The sequence below is a fragment of the Triticum aestivum genome, chromosome 7D, assembly GCF_018294505.1.
Source record: "Triticum aestivum cultivar Chinese Spring chromosome 7D, IWGSC CS RefSeq v2.1, whole genome shotgun sequence".
NCBI classification, from domain to species: domain Eukaryota; kingdom Viridiplantae; phylum Streptophyta; class Magnoliopsida; order Poales; family Poaceae; genus Triticum; species Triticum aestivum.
In genome coordinates this window covers 269,723,774-269,731,270 of record NC_057814.1, presented here as the reverse complement: position 1 = coordinate 269,731,270, position 7,497 = coordinate 269,723,774, and the positions used below count along the sequence as shown (strand labels likewise).

Genomic DNA, 7,497 nt, shown 5'->3' with positions numbered 1-7,497 from the left:
GTTATTCCTCCACCAAAACTGCAAGTGGGCACCCACTACTAGGAAAACCCTTACCAGTAGCGCTGGTTTTTTGGCTATTAGTAGCGCGGGCAGGCGCGCTACTCCTACGGCGCTACAGCTATTCTTTAGCAGTAACGCTTGTTTAGGCCAGCGCTACTGGTAAGTTCAGATACTAGTAGCGCGACACTGGAAAGCGCTACTGGTAAATGAGCGCTGCTGGTAATATTTTGGCCCGCGCCACTGCTAACATTTATGGTTTTTTTTTCACATTTTGGCGTTGTACATGTTTAAACAGATATATCTTTTATACAATAACAACTCATCATGAACTAGTCTGTTTAAATAGCATATTCATTACCACTTGTCATCACCACCAAACAATGTCGTCAATGAGACATCATATAACAAGTTGGTCACTAGACATAATCACAACTCCTCCTCATCATCATCATCAACTCTAACACATTGTAGCACATAATAACACATTCTAGCTACGACCTACTCCTCTCATAGGACCTACTCTACCCTCTCTTAGGTAAAATATCATAAAACAAGATAGGCATTGACTCTACATTAAGGAAAATGGACTCTCCATAATAAAGAACGGAGATCATCCTGTCTCCAAGTCTTGGCCTACGCACAATGTTGCTTCCAAATAGCTCTCTACGATAGTCGAAACATTTTTTGAAATCATTTATTATCATGGCTTCCTCGCTTTTAGAAATCCGGTATGGACAGGACTGATGTGGATACTGCGGCTGACCTGGCCGTGGCGGCCGTAAGCTCATAACATCAACGCGACCTCTCGGCAACATCAGATGAGGCACACAATTCATCGGGATTTTCTGTTCAAAAACATAGTAATAACTTTGTAGTTAGCAATGTAGTTTAGTTTTAGAAGAATTTATGCAAAAGATGCACGAATGTCGTAATAGTAGAAAATCTTACCATGCTATCTCCATTGATGTTACCGTAGTTCAACACGTGCACTAGTGGCACGTATTGACCATAATGTGGAGGAGTTCGATAATAGCTATTGTAATTCTCAAGATCAGTAAAAAATGCGATAAGACCATCTTTCTCCTTATAAGTTAATTGTGCTTCATCATTGTAGTAGTAGGTTCTGTCTACCATTTTCCGTACATTTTTTGAAAAATGAAAATAAGCTGTCAATGGAAATAAGCTGTCAAATATTTTAAAATAAACAATATAAATTACTTAATAAATATGTTTGAGAAACTCACACACCGGTAGAACTGGAAGCGTGTCAACAAGGACCCAAATGGTCATATTCTTTTCGTCGATGTCAGGATCACCAAGATCGAAGGTGAGAAGCATACTCTCATGAAAATCATATGCCTTGCAAAGAGCTCCTCAATTCTGGCAACCAAATTGGATGAGTTCACATAATTGTATAGATTTACAGCAAAATCATAACCATGATGGGTCCTTAGTTGAATTATCTTTGTCTCCATGCTTTCATGATCTTCAAAACCCATCTTCTCCAAGACATAACATTTTGCATGGCATGGGATAAGCTAGTCGAATTGTAAAAGACGAAAATTACACGTTGAAGTAGAGAAGTCGTGCAAAAAATAACAAAAAACACTTGTCATCGTTGCGTACCGTTTCAACATCAAAGGTCTCTTGTAGCTTGATGCTGAAGCGCCGACCTTCTACCAGGTGAGGCCTGTCACACAGACCCCGCTCATCTTCGCAGTACTCGCACATAGCGAATTCCCTTTCGTCGTCAAACATTTCCTAATAGGTAATTAATAATCCATCATCGAATACATATATAGTAGTTTGTAGCAAAGATCATCATATAACAACTAAAACACCTAAAATTTATAGTTTGTAGTAAAGATCATCATCAAACCTAGTTTGTAGCAAAGATCATCATATAATCCATCATTGAATACATATATAGTAGTTTGTAGCACAAACCGCGCTCATCTTTTGCATTCAATAAGCAAATAACTAATAGGTAATTAATAATCCATCATCGAATACATATATAGTAGTTTGTAACAAAGATCATCATATAATATCACCAATACATCTCAAATAATAGCTCCTCTAGGTTCAGTAGGCCGCGGTGGACACCCAAAGAGAAGGAACCATCACAGGATCATAGCTCCGATGAGATCCTCAAAGAATCTGCCAGGTATTGGAGAACCTGCCGTCCGCCAACGCAACCATGTAGCGCTGGACGTGCGCATCCTCCTTCGTGACACGGTGCTGTACCACCTGCACGGGGGACTCAAGCCTGTGCACCAATGCAGGCCCACGTGACCGCCACCAAAGAAGCTCTGGGTCGACGACGGGCTGACTCCTTACTAAGCTGCGCTCACCAGAAGGTAGCACAACCCAGTACCAGCCCGGCGGAGCCCAATCCCGGACATGGCCCCTCGGCTCAAGCGGGAGTCCTTCGCCGATTCGACGACGAGGATGCGGGATATGCATCGTCGACGTCAAGAACAAAATGCTTAATTATGAAAACAAAATTAATAAACACTTAGCAAAATTTGGCATGACCTTTGTTAAAAGCAGGGCATATCAAGCGCCTGAAATTTGTCAGAACGTAAACGAATCGACATTTCTGGCAAAACATAGGCCACTCGAAAAAATATGACATCTCCAAAATGTGACATGTTCAAAATATGACATGTCCACTGCAAATTTGCATATAACAGGAAAAATTGCTTTAACTAAAAAAAATAACAACAATTGCTTTAACTAAAAAACACTTAAAATTCTGTTAACTACACCTAAAACAACTAAAACACCTAAAATTCGGTTAACTACACCTAAAACAACTAAAACACCTACAATTCTGTTAACTACACCTAAAACACCTAAATTCTATTAACTACACCTAATTAAAAACCTAGCTAAATTTCTGTCCTAACTTTAAAACCTAGCTAAATTTAAAAACCTAGGGTTCATACCTAATCTGTCCTATCTAGGGTTCGATCATAACCTACATTATTCTAAGAACCTACATTTTTTTCAACTATATAGGATTCAAAATAATTAACTACTCTCTAACAACTATAACTAGGGAGGGAGGGAGGGAGGAGGAGGAAGGAGGGAGGAGTACCTCTCAATGGAGGAGGGCCGGCGTCGGGGGGGGGGGGCAACCGGCGGGGGAGGATGGCCGGTGCAGGGGGGCAGGGAGGAGGGTCGGCACGAGGAAGGGCGGCCAACGGGGGAAGAGGGCCCGCGCGGGGAGGGCGACCAGTGTAGAATGCGAGGCGGCGGCCAGATCGAGGGATTGAGGGATTCGATCTGTGAGTGTGAGCGTGTGAGTGAGTGAGTGAGAGGGGAGGGGCGCGCGGGAGGAAGCAGAGGTGGGCTTAGCGGTAGCGCGGGGGAGGAGGCCCAGCGTTATAGCTAAAGCTGCAAAAGGGGGCCGAGAGCGTGGCCCATCAACAGCAGCGCTGGCTGGGAAATCCCGCGCTACTGCTAACGTACGCTTGCAGCGCTGGTGTTGTCCGGCGATACTGCTAAATAGCAGTAACATGGGGTATCTAACCAACGCTACTGCTAAATGTCTACCTATAGCATTTTCCTAGTAGTGACCAGCTGCACTGCATGCCGACTAGGCCGGCGAACTGCATGCTCTGGAATAGGTAGCTTGAAGAGAAGAAGAAAGAGTGAAGGAGAGAATGAGGGGATGGTCGCCGGCCAACTGCAATATGCATCTCAAAACACACATAAAAACGGAAACCAAAAAGCAGTAGTGGACCGCCCCGCCTGGCGCTTCACGATGGCCATGGTGGTCGTTAATGAAACACAGGACGGCGCGATGCACACTGCTAGCTGGATCCGGCTGCACTGCACACCAAAAATCCAGAAAAAAGAATAGGAAACTGTAGTGCGGTGGAGGTTTTCATCCCAAAAATCAAAAGAGAGAACTACAACAGCAGCCTCACCTTGCGTGGTTGCCTGTTTATCAGGCGGGAGCAAAGGAGAAGGCTCGAGGGGAGGGAGATGCGATGGTTCTGCAGCCAGCCCAAACAAAATAACGACTGCTCGTCAGATTCGGGTGAACCATGGAGGCTGGGCAGCGCCGGGGTGGGGCCTGGGTTGTGTACGCCGGCCGTCGCGGGGCAGGGCCGTGGCCGTGGCCGGTGAGGGGCGGATCCGACGTGCGCTCCGAAGAAGAAGTGGACCAGCGACCGTGGTCGATCTAGATCGAGGACCGGTGGCGGAGACCTGATCCATCGGGGAAGGTGGCGCGGGTCCCAGGCGGCATTGGACCCGGGACGTGGCCGTGCTTGCCCGCACGGAGGAAGGCTGGGTGCACCGGGGTAGAGGAGGGAGGAGTGGGGCGCTAGGGACGGCCAGATTTTTGTGGGATTCGATGGCAGGTGGAGGGGGCGGCGTGGTGGGGGTGGTCGACGGTGATTTGGAGGTGGGAAGGGGGTAGCTGGGGGTGGCGCACCGGGTACCGGGCGGCGTGTTGGGCAGGGGGGCCGGCGGCGGGCGGGGCGGGGTGGTGGCCGGCGGCGTGGGGTGGTTTGTGGCCGGGGCGGGCGGCGTTGCGTGGTGGCTGGGTCAGGAGGTGGGGGAGCCCCGTTTGACCAGTGGGAGTAGTGCGGGGGTGGGTTGAGACGGTGGTGGTAGGTGGTAGGTGGTAGTAGTATCCAGGTTTGTTTTTTATTGCCTGCGCAGTTCTGTTCGAGTTTTCTTGCGGTACCGAACTGTTAGCAGAATAAGCAGGTTTTGTGTGTAGAATAAGACTCTAGAGGGTGTTATTAGAATAGACCCATCCTATATATATGTGTATATATGTATATATATATACATACAAACACTTCACTCTATCAGGCGGTCGTCACGATCACACATGATCATCTAAGAAAAGGAACGGTTGGAGGAACTATTTTTCTTGGTTTTTTGAAAGATGTTTCTTACGCCTAAACGTAATATAACATACGCTCTAGTTCACTTTGTTTTTCGAGCCCCATAGCTAGATTGCCTCGCTTTTCGAAATACCCGGTCCGCTTGTTCGGATCAGAAGTAGGAAGCACTCCTCGGCCCATGGCCAAGGAGGGAGAAGCGGAAGGCTGGCTAACAAAGTTTATATAACAGTTGCAGTTTAAATGACGTAAAGTACATCAATACATAGAGTCACTACACATATCCTAAAACTTATCAAGCCCGTCTATTAAGGATTTAAGGGAACAATCATGTTGCGAAAGGCGTGCAGCGGGCATCACAACATCATATGTCAGACTGGTCGGCACCTCTTTCCCGTTAGGACCAGTGGGCCCACTTCAGCAAGATTCATGCTCCGTCTTCGCCTTGGTGTATCGTGTCTTTACCATGGTCCACGCCTCCTCCTGGCAAGCCAATATGTTCGAGGCATGCAGCCGGCGCCGCGCCCCCTTGATACGTTCGGCGAGCTCAGACATTCCCTGAGGCATTTTTTCCTCGGGCCATAGAGCTTTACACACGGCCTTCATAGCCTTCCGAGCCTTTTCGTGCTCTTCAGTTAGCTGCACAAGGACGTCTTTGGGGGCTCCACCAAGGTCTTCTATCGGCTGACCTGTCAGAAGCACTAGTCGGACCACATGTTAGGTATTCAAACAAGGCATGCTATGGACTTCGGTAATCCTTTCTTAGAAAAGGTTAAATGCACTTACTAGACACAACTTTGCTGGTCTTTTGGTCTTTTGCTTCGGCAGCTGCCAGCCGAGCCCTCAACAGTTCGAGCTCTTGGGCTTGTTGGACGTTCTTCACCTTTAGCATAGTGACCTCCCCTTGTAGCGCGTAAACACGATATGATCGGCTTGTCATTGCGACTCTGAATATAGTTGGTCCTCCCAGGCCTGCTTCAGGTCCTCCAACCGGCCAATCACTTCCGCTGCTATATGGAAACACAGTCCTTTAACATGGATGTCGCATCCTTTAGAGAATCTTCTTCATATGAAGTACACTTACCGTGTGCCTCCGAGGTAAAGGCCTTGACCTTTGCCACCTTGGCCTCTAACGCGCCTAGTTGCGCCTTGGTCCGAGCTAATTCCTCAGACAATTTTTTTCTTTTGTCCCGAGACGACTGCAAATTCATAACAAATTTTATTAAGCCTTTATACGGTCCCACTTAATTATACCACGGCTTGAGGGCTACCCACGCACACATTTCTGATTGCGTCCTGATTAATTCATCTACTGGATGTTCCATCCAGTTGGTGTCTTGGGGGGCTACTGCCTATATGATGGTTTTTCTCCTTTTCCTCGAATGAAAGCTCTGGTATGCAAATAAGTACGGGCAAACACGATTTGCCCTCGGAGGTACATGATGTCGATAAAATACCCGCATGCCATGGGCCAAAGCATCTACTGCTATCTCAAAGACGGTGCGGGTAGCGCCGAGGAAGGCATCCACCAAGCTAAAAGCATTAAACTCCTGGTCTGTGAAAGCGGAACTCCGGAGGCTAGCCTTTCGAAGTCGATGATTCATCAGGCTTTCAACCTCAGAGGTGGTGGCCAAACAGGCTCCTGAGTTGGCTGGTTGAGGCTCTTTGGGGACATCACCCGAAGTATAGATCGGCTCCACCTTTGGGTTCGGGGCTGAATTGCCCGCCCCTTCGGCCAATGGCGCCATGGTGGGCTGCATGTGTAAAGAACCACATGGTCAAATGGGAAAAATACTTAAACCTCTTGGATAGATGCGATATCACTGAAAATACCTATTTGAGGAGGAGCATTGTGCTCCACTCTTGTTGCCGCCCCCTGTTGCGGAACACCTGACGTAGCAATTGAAGGGCCTCCTTGAGCCGTACTGCTACGAGGGTGCTTCGTGTGTCGGCCCTTTGGAAGAGGGGTCAGGGTGCTCGGGACAGAAGTTCTCTTATTGGATAAAACATGGGAAGGCTTTACCGAGGTAGATGGCCGTATCGCCAACAGGTCTAGGGTGATGGCAACTTTGGAGCCATCAAGGCCCTCCAGGAAGAATGTCCCTTCCTCATGTATTATGGACAGCTCCTCGTCCTCATGGAAGAGGGGATCGGTGTCGCGGCAGAATGTTCCCGGCTCAGGATCAAGACTTTTTAATTCCTCGACCGAGAGCATCCAGGGCTGTTCGGATACATTAGATGCTTAGCAAGGAGGAAACATACTCTTCGGTAAATGAAAGGGTCGGAGGAGACTTACTCTGTCGCCATGATTGTAATAAGACATGTCGTCTATAAACTTCCTCTTGGTGAAATCTGCGGCTTCGCCCTTATATAACTCAGCAATGATCGCGCCGAAGGCTGCAACGTTAGCGAAGCTACGCCGGATCGACCGGATCGTGTCATTGGTTCCATTGTACATATACAATGGATGTTGCCGCTGCCGAAGAGGTTGGATTCTTCGGTCGATGGTGGTGAGGCCCGTACTTGTTAGGCACCTCACCTTCACCGCAAGATGAGCCACGTCGGTGTCATCCCATTGAGCATGGCTCCGTGGCCTCCAGCTATCGAGTTTCTTCGAAGGATCCGAGGA

The 7,497-nt window shown here is 48.0% G+C and overlaps 1 long non-coding RNA gene across 1 annotated transcript; it reads right to left on the bottom strand.

Moving 5' to 3' along the window:
• Positions 1-1,070: 1,070 nt before the first annotated feature.
• On the bottom strand, positions 1,071-4,598 carry LOC123166912 (uncharacterized). The gene is made up of 4 exons (XR_006483726.1): positions 3,104-4,598; positions 1,627-2,488; positions 1,249-1,538; positions 1,071-1,166 (listed from the first exon to the last, which is right to left on the bottom strand). It is a non-coding gene; the product is annotated as an uncharacterized lncRNA (long non-coding RNA).
• Between the last annotated feature and the right edge of the window lie 2,899 nt (positions 4,599-7,497).